This window comes from Leptonychotes weddellii, chromosome 3, assembly GCF_054177405.1.
Source record: "Leptonychotes weddellii isolate Sample4059 chromosome 3, ASM5417740v2, whole genome shotgun sequence".
Taxonomy (NCBI): Eukaryota; Metazoa; Chordata; class Mammalia; order Carnivora; family Phocidae; genus Leptonychotes; species Leptonychotes weddellii.
The window spans coordinates 79726408-79741078 of NC_138371.1; the positions used below are offsets into that span (position 1 = coordinate 79726408).

Sequence of the window (14671 nt, forward strand, 5' to 3'; positions counted from 1 at the left end):
AAGGTGGAAAAAACCTTCACAGACATATTCCTGTTTGAAATACGCAGCGATCTGAAAGCCCAATCAAAATAAAGAAGTTAAGAGCATTTATAAGAAAATTCTCATGGTCAGCATGATGTCAAGTGAGCATTGGGTTAACATAAATGAATGGTTAAACAAACTGAACATAAATGCCATGTTAATTTTTGGACAAAGAAACACATAATTTAAAAAATAAAGTAAATCTATAGTGAAAATATTAAATTATATTAAAATTGGAAAACAACTATGGGTAGAAAAGGAAAATAAACTTGCTAAACTTTTCTTCTTTGAGAAGAATCAATATATAACATATGAATGTAACTGATAGTAAAAGAAATACAGGTTCAAGATTGTTATTTAAAAAGTTTAAAGTAATCTCTAGTAGGACAAAGATTTTTTTATAGCTATCAAATAAGTGAAGAAAGAAAACAAAAAGAATTATAACTTACATATCAAAAGAGAAAAAATAATAATAAAAACACTTAACATACTGAAACAAGATTATAAGATTAAGTAGATAAATTTGATAATGCAAATACACTAAATTCCCATAACAAAAAAACCCAAAGATTCTCATTTTTATGTACAAAATTCAAACACATTCTGATGCAGTTTCCTGAGATTTGGGATTATTTACATTTACTTAAAATTTAAGATTTTTTTTGCTACAGACACAGGCTAAAGGATTTAACAAGAAGCCTACAATACAGTGTCCAAATGTCTTTTGTCACCAGCTAGCTATATACAATAAGCAAGTTAGAATACTTTTCTGTGTTATGGTTTCTTTATCTGTAAAATGAAAATAATAATAGTATCTACCCCACAAGATGTTCTAAGGATCACCTGAGTTAAAGGATACAAAGTGCTCAGAATATTGCCTGTTTTTAGGAAACGTTACATTAATATTTTTATGTACAGAAATTCAGCAGGATAAAAACTGGAGAGAGGAAAGTACTCTCAAGTGTGAAAATATCAAAACTTTGCTTGAGTTGGGGCTGACTGGGGATACAGTTTTTGACAGCAGGTGCAGACACTTGCTACTAGGTAGGCATCCAAGGCTTTGATAAGATTTTCCCAAGCTTATTGGATATCCACCTGAAATAGCGCCAAAATTCAAGGGCTCAGAAGGGGAAGACATGAAGTTAGAAGGCATCATTTAGCATCATTCAGTCCTGATTATACCCAGTACTGTTAGTCTGTTCCACTGAAGGACTTTTTAGAGTAGAAGCAGTCAACTTTCAAGGACAAAAATAGAGCTGTTCAATTGACTGATGAGAAATCTAAATTTTTTTCTAAAAGGGAACAGAGAATGGCTATTTATTATGTTTGAATGAGCAAATAATTATGTTCTTCTTAAGAAAACACAAAGCTTTGCTGAATGATGTCGTGGATGCAAAAATGCTCTGTGTGCCAGTGTAAAAGGCGGTCCCCATCTGAGTGGGTGGGTGGGGAGAGAGATAAAAGCCAGTAGGGCAGTGAGGTTAAGCAGCCCATTTAACTTCTCTGATTATGGATGGAATGCTCCCTCTGGGGGAAATGCATTCCACACTGGAAAGCAGTACAGTGCAAGATGAAAAAGAGAAAGTCGTAAGCCAGGTATGTTCACGATACAGGCTTTTGGGCTGACAATTCTCTAATTAAGAAAAAGAAAGGAGAAAATATATAAATATATATGAAAAATCATGCCAGAGAATTTTGAATGAGAGTCAACAGAAGAAAATCAAAGTCAGAAATCTGATATGGTAATTTGATAAAGTCGGAAGGTTTATTAAAGTTGAAGACAGAGCCGTAAAAATACTTGTCATACATGTTGACAGGGAAGGTTTACCAGATAAATTTGAAAAAGAAAAGCATGCTGAGCTTTTTAAAATTGGTGTATCACCTGTGGTTCATACACACAAGCATTAATTGTCTTGAATATTAGTTATGGATGATGAGTATCAACCCCATGCAGAGTCCTTCAGACTCTCCCTTCTGGAACAGCAGGAGAAATTCAAGCACGCTTCAGCTTCCGTGCCTGACATCCTAGGTCCCGTCTGTGTGCCCGACACTGCTGGGACGGGCTTGCGTGCCTGACGCGGAAGGTATGAGGTACTGCAGTACCAAAAGACTTCTGTTACAGTTGATCACCCTTCCTATTTCAACATTTTTTTTTTTTTAAGATTTTATTTATTTATTTGAGAGAGAGAGAAGGGTCAGAGGGAGAAGCAGACTCCCTGCCGAGCAGGGAGCCCGATGCGGGACTCGATCCCGGGACTCCAGGATCATGACCTGAGCCGAAGGCAGCCGCTTAACCAACTGAGCCACCCAGGCGCCCCCCTATTTCACCATTTAAAAGGAAGATAACATTGGCTAAAGGGTAAGTATCTCATTCTCGCTCCTCCTGTTGAGCCTCTGGTGAAGGGAGTACACTCTGCTGAAGGCAAAGTTTACAATGCAAGGAAGCACGTATCTTCGAAAAGGGTTTTGTAAAGACGAGAAAGAAGTTAAAGGAAGAAAGAAGTGGGCACAATTTCTATATTGGTAGCGGTTAGGAAAGAATCATGTGAGGAAGTGGAACTTTGTAACTAATCTAAGAGGAAGAAGGAAATCAAAACTAAAACCAGGCTTCTTAAAATCTTGCTAAAGTTGGATTTAAAGAAAATGTGTGAGCTTGAGAGAAAGACTGCAGGGAGCAGTCGGTGGGAGAGGGGATAAGGCAATTCTGCCTCTGAATGTGAGAGCGCATTAAGACTTTAGACCTAGTTACTTTAATGGAAAAGAATAAATAAACTATACCTACAAAGAAAAGTATTTAAGGGGGAAGTAAGAATATGCTAATTACAATTCGAGAATAAATACTCTGAGTAGCATATACATGCAATAAAATGCCTAGAGACAAACGTTCCAGAAATAAAGTAATTAATTAACTAATAGAACAGAACCGGAGAATAAAAAAGGTAAAGGGAAACAAACTTTTGGCATACAGTTATTCAGGTTTAAGTAATTGATATTCAATTTCTATAGAAACTTTGTTGGACTGGCTTTTGGGAGTTGGACTGTAAATATGTATAATATATAAATAACTTTTAATATACTTGAAGGATTTAAAAAGAGGGATAATAGATATGAAAGTGCTCTACAATGAATATCATTAGACACTTGGAATGTTGAAAGGAATACCCAAAGAACATTTCCAATTCTTGTCTCATATCTGCTTACATGTATTTAATTTCCTGCATAGGGTCACTTACAAAATATAAGCCCTTCCTTATTGAATTTATTTTCTTTCAACTTATCTTCTTTCAAGGCATTGCCTCCCAGAATTTCTATATAGTGGAGATTCATTTGTCTGCTTTTCTATGTTTATTGTTTTTGTCATCCATTTTAGGCCCAAAGATTCTCAAAGGCAGGAAACATAGCCATTTACATGGTCTGATCCGGAAAGAGTAAATATTATATGATAATGCTTTTCAGAGATTAATTCACTAGGCGATATTTTTAAAAATTCCATTTTGGAAAATAAATTCCATTTTAACTTTCGCACAAACAGCTTGTATCTTCTACTAAAATTCATGGTAAAACTGGGTAAGTCTTTTTAATACATAGCCAACTTTCAATTACTAGGCAAACCTTGTTTGCAAATACTGAATGTTCTTCCAGTAATATCACTTTCATCATATTTCAAGAATCTTAGTTCCCGGTCACATAGTAACTATGAATCCAGCATTTATAGCTTTAAAAAATGCCACCCAATATCACCATAGTATAACCATCAAACTCCTTTTTTGGTTCTGCTTTGGTTAAATCTTGCCAAAACTACTTACCACAAATTTTCTTCAATCAGTCTGAAGTATTATTAACTAGTGTACAATATTATTAACTATAGGCAAGTATTGTTGAGCAGATTTCTAGAATTTATTCATCTTGCATAACTGAAATTTTATACCCATTGAATAGCATCTTCCCATTTCTTTCTACTCCTAGGCCCTGGCAATGATCATTTTACCCTTTGGTTTTTTGTTTTTAAGATTTTATTTATTTATTTGACAGAGCACAAGCAGGGGGAGCAGCAGAGGGAGAGGGAGGAGCAGACTCCCCGCTGAGCAGGGAACCTGATGGGGGGCTCGATTCCAGGACCCTGGGATCACAACCTGAGCCGAAGGCAGCCACTTAACTACTGAGCCACCCAGGCGCCCCTACTCTGTTTTTTGTTTGTTTGTTTGTTTTTTAGTTTGATTATTTTAAGTACCTCATATAAAGTAGAATGATACAGTATTTGTTCTTTTGTGACTGGCTTACTTCCTTTAGCATAATGTTCTCAAGGTTCATCCATGGTGTCATGTCTGGCTGGATTTCCTTCTTTTTTAAGACTCAGTAATATCTGATCATATGTATATACCACATTTTCTTTATCTTTTCATCTCTTGATGGGACATTTAGGTTGTCTTTACATCTTTGCTATTGTGAATAATAATGCAATGAACATGGGGATGGAAATATTTCTTTGAGATCTTATTTCAACTCTTTTGAATAAATACCTAAAAGTGAGATTACAGTAGCTCTATTTTTAATCTTTTGAGAAAACTCCACATTGTTTTCTCTAACACCTGTACCATTTTACATTTCCACCAACAGTGTATAAGGGTTCCAATTTCTACACGTAAACACCAATAATTTTTTTTTTTTATCATAGCTATCCTAGATGTGAGGTGATATCTCATTGTGATTTTGATTTTCATTCCCCTGTTGATTAATGATGTGGAGCATCTTTTCATATGTCTGTTAGCTACTTGTATGTCTTTTTGGAGAGATGTCTATTCAAGTCCTTTTCTCATTTTTTCATAGTTATTTGTTGTCTTGTTTTGGTTTGTTTGCTATTGAGTTTAGGAGTTCCTTATATATTTTGGACAATAAAACCGTATCAAATATATGGATTACAAATATTTTTCCCATTTTATGGGTCATTTTTTCACTCAAAAGATTGTTTATTTTACTGTGCAGAAGCTTTTTTAGTTTGCTATTGTCCACTTGTTTATTTTTACTTTTGTTTCCTGTCCTTTGGTGTCATATCCAAGAAATCATTACTAAAATCCAAGCCCTGAAGCTTTCCCCTTAGGTTTCCTTCTAGGAGTTTTACAATTTCAGTTCTTATGTTTAAGTTTTTAATCTATTTTGAGTTGACTTTTTTATATGGTGTAAAATATAGGTCCAATTTTATTCTTCTGCATGTGGATATCCAGTGTTCCCAAGACACAGTCTACCCCATTGCATCCTTTGTCAAAACCAGTTGACAATATATGTGTGGGTTTATTTCTAGGCTCTTTATTCTGACCCAGTCTATATGTCTGCCATTGTGCCAGTTCCAAACTTAGACAGATTTTTAAAAAAGATTTATTAATTTATATGAGCAGGGGAAGGAGAGAGGGAGAGAGAGAATCCTGAAGCGGACTCCCCACTGAGCATGGAAACTGATACAGGGCTCAATCCCAGTACCCTGAGATCATGACCTGAGCCTAAATCAAGAGTCAGCCACTCAACCCACGGAGCCACCCAGGTGTCCCAAGACAGATTTTTAGAATCTGTTTTTGTAGCAATAGACCTGTATGGAAGTAATTTGTTAAGATTTAATATTAATATTTTGCTTTACCAATAACCTGCAACAACCTAGGCCTTTCAAGTAACAGAATCATAGAAAAGGAGAGCTCCACAATACTTGACCAGGGCTATTCAGCTAGTTGGTAATAAAGCAGGAATAAGAACCCTGATCATGTGAGATTTTGCCCAGTGTTCTTATAACACATGACTGACCACTCTTTCATATGATTATGAAAAACTTATTGTAGTTGTAGGATATTGCAAAATTTTCCACTTCTCTGGACCTAATTTCATAATTAAAGTGTAAAAATAAAAACAGCAGATGGGAGAGAGAATGGAGGCAGCCTACTTCAGCAGCATTCCTTGGACAGCTGGACGAGCAGATTGTGGGAACTGGAAAACAGTGATAAAATTACTAACGATGAAGTCACCAATCAGTCATAATCAATTGACTGTCAAACCACAATCTTGTTCAGAATTCTTATAGACCTCAGTCCCTTTCTTATTTTTGTGAATGAAATGCACAAAAGTCAAAAATTTTTTAAAGATTTTATTTATTTGTGAGAGAGAGAGAAAACATTAGTGGGCGGGGCAGAGGGAGAGGGAGAAGCAGACTCCCTGCTGAGCAGGGAGGCTACCGCCAGGCTCGATCCCAGGACCCTGAGATCGTGACCTGAGCCAAAGGCAGATGCTTAACCAACTGAGCCACCCAGGCGCCCCTCACAAAAGTCAAAATTTTTGAGTAAAATAGACTGCAAGTCAAAGATTTAGAAATTCCCTTTTACCTCAATATTTCTCGGTGTCTTCAATCTCTTGTCTTTACACTTTATAACATTCTTGCCTAATTAAAAATTCAAATATTTATAGTTTGGAGAAACAGTCTTATTTGAGTGTAATTTAAGATTCACACATTACTGTGGTAAAGAAGAAAATTAAATTCTTTTACCTAAAGAAGGCTACAAAAATTTGCATAATATATAAAAGAATAAAAGGTAACAAGGCACAGCCAACTGCCTGATCCTAAGATTTACAGAAACAAGTTCTTCTAATTATATATTTTTAAATATGTTCAATCATTTATTTAACAAAATTTGTAAAATTCTTAATTATACTCATTAGGCAAGGTATGCTTCTAGACTCATATAACCAAACTAAAACAATCAAAAAGCTGAAAGATCCAAAACAATTTACAACAGCTTTGGATGAATTGCTAAACTCAAATAAGATTCCTATTGTTAAACTAAGTGTGACCAGATGGCCACAGGCATATAAGAATATGGCAAATCCTCAAGAAAAGTTGTTGATAAAAATGGCAGGAATGGTAGATCTGAGAAGAGGGATGCTAGCCTGAGAAGTATGGGAGCAGGGTAGACACAAACCAATAGATGTACACATTATATGTTAAAGAAAGTTCATCGATGAGGTAGGCATTGTCAAAGGATTAGGGGACAATGGGATAAATGCACTTCTTATACTGGATACTAAGAATGATAATAATAGTGATAATTAAAACATCAACCACTATATAGTATTTACTTAGTTTACTTAAACTTTGTAGTAACTTGATGAGTTAGCATTATTCCCCAATTTTACCAATAAAGAAATGTATATTTTTTGAGGTCAAGCCATGTGCAATTGTAAACTAAACAAATCACAGAACTCAGACCCATCTCAAAGTCTTTTCATTTAACATATATTTCCTGCTTGCAGATATATGGTCATACTTTTGAGATTGCTGAAGAACCAGGTTAAGTTTACAGTGTATGAATAGAGATGGAACAGATATTAGAGCAGATTAATAAATATCAGAATGGGAGAAAGGTGGACAGTAGAACCAGAAAGCTAGACTCAGGCAGTCTTGTTTGTGAATTTCTATTTTTTATAGTTGAACAGAAGATTGGATGTGTTCTCAAAAAAAACTTTTTTTTGCTTCCTTGTATGGGAAGGTTATCTTTAATATGTAAGCAACACGAATGGGTTTCTTTTCCAATAATCTACAATCCCTGACCTATCCTTTTGCCTCCCATCTTGGCAACAAGTTCTTCATTAGTGTTCTCTATAATGCAAAGGTCATGAGAAATAATTGATGTGAAGTATAGCATATTAAACACAAGCAACTCTATTTTTATTCAGAATACTAAAAATTCTATTTGCTTATAGTGATCTAGATAACATACAACAAAATAAAAGCTTTCCCTTGGATAATTAAATATTTTTATTCAATTACCTGATTTAGCTGTCTAACCACTTAGGAAAAAAGTCTTTCTGCAATGCACACAGAATAGATGTCTCAAAAATGGCTAATGAATAAATCAATAGTTGAACAAATGTATTTTAAAAAGGAAGCACTTACTTGGTTAACCTCTCAGAGCACACTCGAGATAATGCATGCTTTCCTTGATTAATCAAAATCTTTATATTGCAAAAATAATTATTATTCATTTAAAAAGTGTGTCTTATTTTACTGCCAATGTGTATGTATGGACCAATAAGAAATTATGGTTGCCAAAAAAAAAAAAAGGCTATTGCAATCATAGGATGAATTAATACAAGCATCATGAAATCTAGCAGAGGAGGAGATAATTCCATTTTTCATTCTGCACCAATCAGACAATATATAGAGGGATACACAATATGTGGGTTAAAATTTGATTATCATAAGAATTTTTTAGCTAGTATAAAAAAAAGGCACAGAGAAAAAGGAAAAAGAGGGAAAAATTCCTATTGAAATTACATTACAAGAAATAGAAGGTGGTATTTGCAACAGATACCTTAATACAAAATGTATTCATTCTGAGTTACACTCTAGGGAAGGGGCAAGAGTTAAGAATAACATAAATCATAGGGATATCTGAAGCACATTTTACAAATAATAAAAAAAAAACCACTATATATTTTCAAATGGAGAAATGCATAAATGCTTTGCATTTAGAAGAGCATATTGGTTTATAGCTGCTTAATTTTAAGAAGGGGATTTTTATAAAGTGGAGTATGTGAAAGCTGAAACAATCATGACAATATGGGTCTTCAATAGCTTTTCATGCAAGGGTACATTTAAAGAATTGCAGGCCCTATGGTGAGGAGAGGGAGATGAAAAGGGGAGCCACTCTAGTTTCTGCTCATTTTAATTATGAAATGGGAAAGATACTAACTGAACTATCAATTCCTTGAAAGCATAAATTATTATGAGTTTTACATTGATATCCTTCACTAAATTAATTTTAAATATCAGTAGCTCAGTAATCACCAGATGGATGGATGGCAGTAGGCATTTAGAGTAGATGAATTCTAAGTAAAAAAATGAGCATAAGAACTATTCTCTACCTCTAAAGGTAGAAACTTTAGTTTGTGAACAAATTTCAACTGAGCTAAAGAAGTTTTTTAGGGCCGGTTCTCAAGTATATTTTGATAGGTAGACAATTGTGGTCATTTAATTGTAGGTAGAATTATATAACTAAAGTTAAATTGCAGGGTAGCAGAAATGTTTAGTTTTGTTTAAAAAAAAATTCTGTTGCTGAAATTTACTCAGAGGATTAAAGTTAGAAAACTTTATGAAGTCCAAAGTAGTTTCATAATATGTGAAAAATATAAATGTTTCATAAATGTTGAGTATTATTTATTTACTCAGTCAACAAATTTATATGAACTTAGCATATGCTAGGGTCTATTCATATAATATAACAATTAAAAAACTGTTCTGTCTTGTAGGTACATTTCATTTTAACCAACTGAGCCACCCAGGTGCCGCTAGGTACATTTCATTTTAAAGTGGTTATATAGCTACTTTCATGGGAATTATGGGAAACTGATACCTGCTGGAATAAAATTGGAGTGAAGGATACATCAAAGTTTGCTAGGACAGGTCAGCAAATGTTCCCCAGAGGAGACGACATTTAAATGAAGTCCTTGACCACAAGGAGTTGGTGTTCACCAGATGGACATTTGAGAATAACAAGTCAAGACAAGAGTGAGGGTAAGGAGTAGCTGCTTTCTCATTGTGGTGGAAATAGCATGACTCCTGGCAATAGATAAGAAATCTGGGTTTTCAGGAACACAAGGCAAATGGAGAAGAGGAGAACAACAGTGTACAAATGCAGTAAAGAGCTAAACGAACAGACTGTGGAAGACTTCGCTCAGGAGTTTTATGTATGCTAGTAAAAGGCAATGAATGATTTTATTTATGAGAGTAACATGGTCAGATCTCTGCTTCAGAAAGATAAAACAGTGCAAGGGTAGTGGTCAGATCACATGAGCAAAGAATCTTGTTAGAAAGCTCTTAAAACAGTCCAGATGAAGAACGCTGAGGGCTGAATCAAGGCAGGGTAAACATGTCAATTTCAATTGCTCTTGTACTCAATAGGAAAGAAAAGTTAGGGGAGATATGAAAACTTTTGCCCTGTGTCTCTCTTAAATAGGGAAACCGTGGCATTCACACCAGAACATAATTAAAGTACAGTCTTTTAATTATGCCCGAGTGGAAGCCAGATTCCTCTGCCATAGCTGGTAGCTAAGCATGTGATATTGGGCTCCAGATATATCTCTATTTTACAAAAGAATGAACAACATCAGCAGTTCAACTTTTCTAAAGGTGATGTGCTCAATGTTCTTATTATAGGGGAGGGGGGCACCTAATTACATTAATCAAGATACAGTTTCTCCCCTTAGAGATCAGTCAGTACACCTTGACAAGATAATAACATCTTTTTGTTCCTATCACCTTTTTCCTCCCCAGGTTGAGTTCCTTTGTTTCTGCCAATTCCAGGTGCTCTTTCCACGTAGCTCAGCATTGGTCTTCTTAAAGTGTTTCCAAAGTTTCTGAACATCCTTCTTTAAAGTTTTTGTAACTCTTAATCTTCCCTATCCACCTACCAAATATTCTAATTTTCATAATTATCAGGAATTTAGGCTATTTCTTCCTTAGCACAGATCTGATATTACAAAACATAAAAGAGTTTTTACCTAAGAAACGTGTTTCCTTGGCTCAGTCAACTAGTATTGTGCTGCCCCTAATTCCCGGTAAAATACCATTTTTGATGTTTAGCATTTATAGCCTGCCCACAAAACTTATCAGGAAGAGAAGAGTCTGAATTTATTGCCTATTCTTACTTAAAAATTGCTATCAATGAAATTAAGTCTTAACTACTGGATTCAGTGCTACCTAATTACCCATTTCTTCATTTTATAACTTTACTACAAGTAATTTTACTAATGGGGATTCAAGAAATCCTAATTATAATAGAACATGTAGAAATGCCTATTTTTATGTGAAGTAGGCTGAGAATTATAAAAGTATATCAATATATATTAGTTAACACCCTGCTTATTGGGACGCCTGGGTGGCTCAGTTGTTAAGCGTCTGCCTTCAGCTCAGGTCATGATCCCAGGGTCCTGGGATCGAGCCCCGCATCGGCTTCCCTGCTCCGCGGGAAGCCTGTTTCTCCCTCTCCCACTCCCCCTGCTTGTGTTCCCTCTCTCGCTGTGCCTCTCTCTGTCAAATAAATAATAAAATAAAATAATTAAAATAAAATAAAATAAACAAAACAAAAAAACCCCCTGCTTATTGTGAAATAGCTAGTACCTTCTAACAAATGCCATGGTGGGTGATGGGCATTTATAGATTTTCTTTTTAGAGACTATGGAGATAATCCACAAATTCCTCCATAATTAACATTTTCTAAGAATTCTTTCTTTGGTCAGTATTTACTTCTATAATCACACTGAGTCTATAGCCCCTCAACATGGAAATATGGTTTCAAATATATGATGTCATCTCATTACTTTCTCATTATTATTATTTTTTAATTAAAGGATAGTTGACACAATGTTACATTAGTTTCAGGTGTACAACATAAAATTTGACAAGTCTAAAAAATATTAAATGCTTCACAAATTTGCATGTCATCCTTGCGCAGGGGCCAGGGTAATCTCTGTATCATTCCAATTTTAGAATATGTACTGCCAAACTGAGCACTACTTTCTTATTATTTACTATAAATATGGTGATGAATTATTTACATGGAAAGTACTCCAAGAAAAGAGAACAGGTTATTTGTGTTGAAAGACCCTGAAATAATAAAGACATAAAATGATATACCACAATGAATTGCACAATCAAAATGGGAAATAATAGTAGAAGAGGAAACAGGAGAAGAGAAGACAGGGCTAGGAGAATTATTAGGTAATATGTATTTTCTGAGGCTCTGGCACCAGCATTTTACTATAACTTTATAAGGTAGTTTCGTCATTATAGCAAAGATTTTCTGAAAAACCTCATTGTTTTTTTAGAAAAGCACTTAAAATATTTAAATAATAGGTATTTCATTGGTTAATGTCAGATATTACCATTTAATACAAAAAAATTTTTAAACTTAATTGCTTCATCTATATTTTGTTTCTAACAGATGTAGTTAACCCAAATACCTATATTTGAATATTAATAGATAAAATAAGAATTAACATTTTATTTTCCTGAGTATTTAAATATAGTCTAAGTAATTTAAGTTAAAAGGCCTATACTTTCCTTTATTGTGTAAATGTTTCCTTTATTAAAATTTTTAATTTTCATATAAACTAGATCTTTTCTGAAATATATATTTTTCTTCCACTGTTTTATTTTTCAATCTTTGTCCCATTTCCATATTGCTTAAATTATTGTATGAGCTGAATACCTAGAAAGACAAGCCACTTCTTCTTACGTACTTTTTCGAAATATTTATTTATTTATTTTTTATAGTAATCACCTTTTTCATTTAATAATGTTTTAGGGCATTTCTTCATGTCATTACTTGTTTAATTTTCTTTTGTAGAAGTGAATTTTGAAGAGATCTAGGATACTATTATGGGAATGTGACATTATTGGTTTAGTCAGTTTGTCATTATTTTTTAAAATTTTTTATTGTTATGTTGATCACCATACATCACATCATTAGTTTTTGACGTAGTGTTCCATGATTCATTTGGAAATATTTATTCTTTATTGTCAACATTTAACAAAATTCCTTCCACAAACCCCTCATCCCCGCAAACGCTGTTGGGGTTTGAGTTGGTCTACAATTTTTATATGATATATATATAATTTTGCAATTTTAAAAACTATGAATATCTGTGAAAAGCATGGTAACACATGAATTTAAACATGTTTTCCTATACAAAGTGATTGTAATTGCTCTTCAACTCCTTTCAATCTCTGATTGTACCAGTGTTGCAATGAGCTTACTTCAAGAGTATATGTAACAGGAACTATTAGTATATTTTCTTAAACCTAATTTCCTACATTATATTAGTGATTTAAAAACATACAAGCATATTTCTTCAATTTTTCAATCAATTATCTATTATAATTATCAATTATAAGTGTACTGTCTATATATTTTTTGAGATAAACTTTTTCTATTCTGAATCAATGAATATGCTGGAATGTTTCTTAAGTGGCAACTCCTCAAACCTGGCATCTTTATTAGTTTGCATACTTCTAAGCTAAGCTAGGAACTACTTTTTTTTTGCATTGCTTTGGTACGTTCCAATATGTGGCCTAGAGCATATTTTTACAGCATTTTAAAAAAGATTTTGTTTATTTGAGAGAGAGAGTGTGGGAGGAAAGGGAGGGTAGCGGGGGGAGAAGGGAGAGCAGGAGGGAGAGGGGGAGGGAGAGGGGGAGAGATAGGAAGAGGGAAAGAATCCCAAGCAGATTCTGTGCTGAGCATGGAGTCCAAGGCGGGGCTCAATCTCAAGACCCTAAGGTCATGACCTGAGCCAAAACCAAGAGTCGGAGGCTAACCTATTGAGCCACCCAGGCACCCCTATTTTTATAGCATTTTTGTTTTGCAAATCAGTCTTAGACATACTTTCTATAAACAGACTCAGTTCTTCTCTGAAAGAACATTTTTGTGGGTGGGAGGGGAGTTGTTATGGATGGCAGTCAAATCCAGAGTGGGCTTTTTGTTGCAATGATTTTCATATGTGAATATCTACTTATTTAAAAAAAAAGCCTCAGACTGAGGTCTGTTTACTTGCTCATTTGTTTATTTTTGAAGAAAGGTTTGGGAGATAATCACTTCTTCACAGTGAAGTCATGATTCACCACAAAACAATACCAATGCACTGTTATTTCCCATTTAAAAGAAGTAATCAGTAAATTAGTCTTTGTATTTGGAAATTTGATAGAAACATATGTCATATCATACACCAGAAATTTAAACATGAGCCCTCAAATGCTAGTTAGTTAATAACAATTCAATAAACTCAAACAATTAAGATAAGCTTAGCATAGGTAAGTATAAATTCTGGAGTCACATAGACCTGCCTTTTAGTTATAATCCTGCCATTTACATGCCTGTAACTGTGAACCACCTACCTCAAATCTGTTATTCTTAATTCTATTATCTTTAAAATGTGGGTAACAACAATATCTACTGAATTCAATTATTGGAGTAATAAATAGTTTTAGTTTATGTGAAGCAGTTTGAACAATGCCTGATGCAGAGTAAAAGCTCACAAAATGGTAGTTAAAAACAAGATGATATAAAATTGTATATTTTCCCATAGTTACAATTTCAACACAAAAACCCATAAATTTCAGTGTTAAGTATTCTATATTAAAACTAAATACAAAAACAAAATAGTTTAAGTAGAAATGCCCACAGGGGCACCCAGATGGCTTAGTCGGTTAAGCGTCTGCCTTTGGCTCAGGTCATGATCTCAGGGTTCTGGGATGGAGCCCTGCATCATATCCGGCTCTCTGCTCAGTGGGGAGTCTGCTTCTCCCCCTCACTCTCCGTGTTCTCTCTCTCAAATAAATAAATAAAATCTTTTTTAAAAAATGTCCACACACAAAAAAAAAAAAAAAAAATGTCCACACAATGCTATCACATTCACCAAAAGTAATTTTTTTATAACAAAAACAGCAACAAACCAAAAACCAAAACAAACAAAAACAACAAAAATGCACACCAATAAGTAAAATATGCATTTGCAACTTAAATTTCAATAAGCGTTTTAAAATCATAGAGTCCTGTTCATCTGATTGAAGGAAAAGGTTGTTAATTTCTCTCTGTTTTAACTCAATTTCTAAGAG

At 34.2% G+C, this 14671-nt stretch overlaps 1 non-coding gene across 1 annotated transcript; it reads right to left on the bottom strand.

The window, feature by feature from the left end:
- Positions 1-11465: 11465 nt before the first annotated feature.
- Positions 11466-11569, bottom strand: LOC115941748 (U6 spliceosomal RNA). The gene has a single exon (XR_004076479.1). It is a non-coding gene; the product is annotated as a U6 spliceosomal RNA (small nuclear RNA).
- Between the last annotated feature and the right edge of the window lie 3102 nt (positions 11570-14671).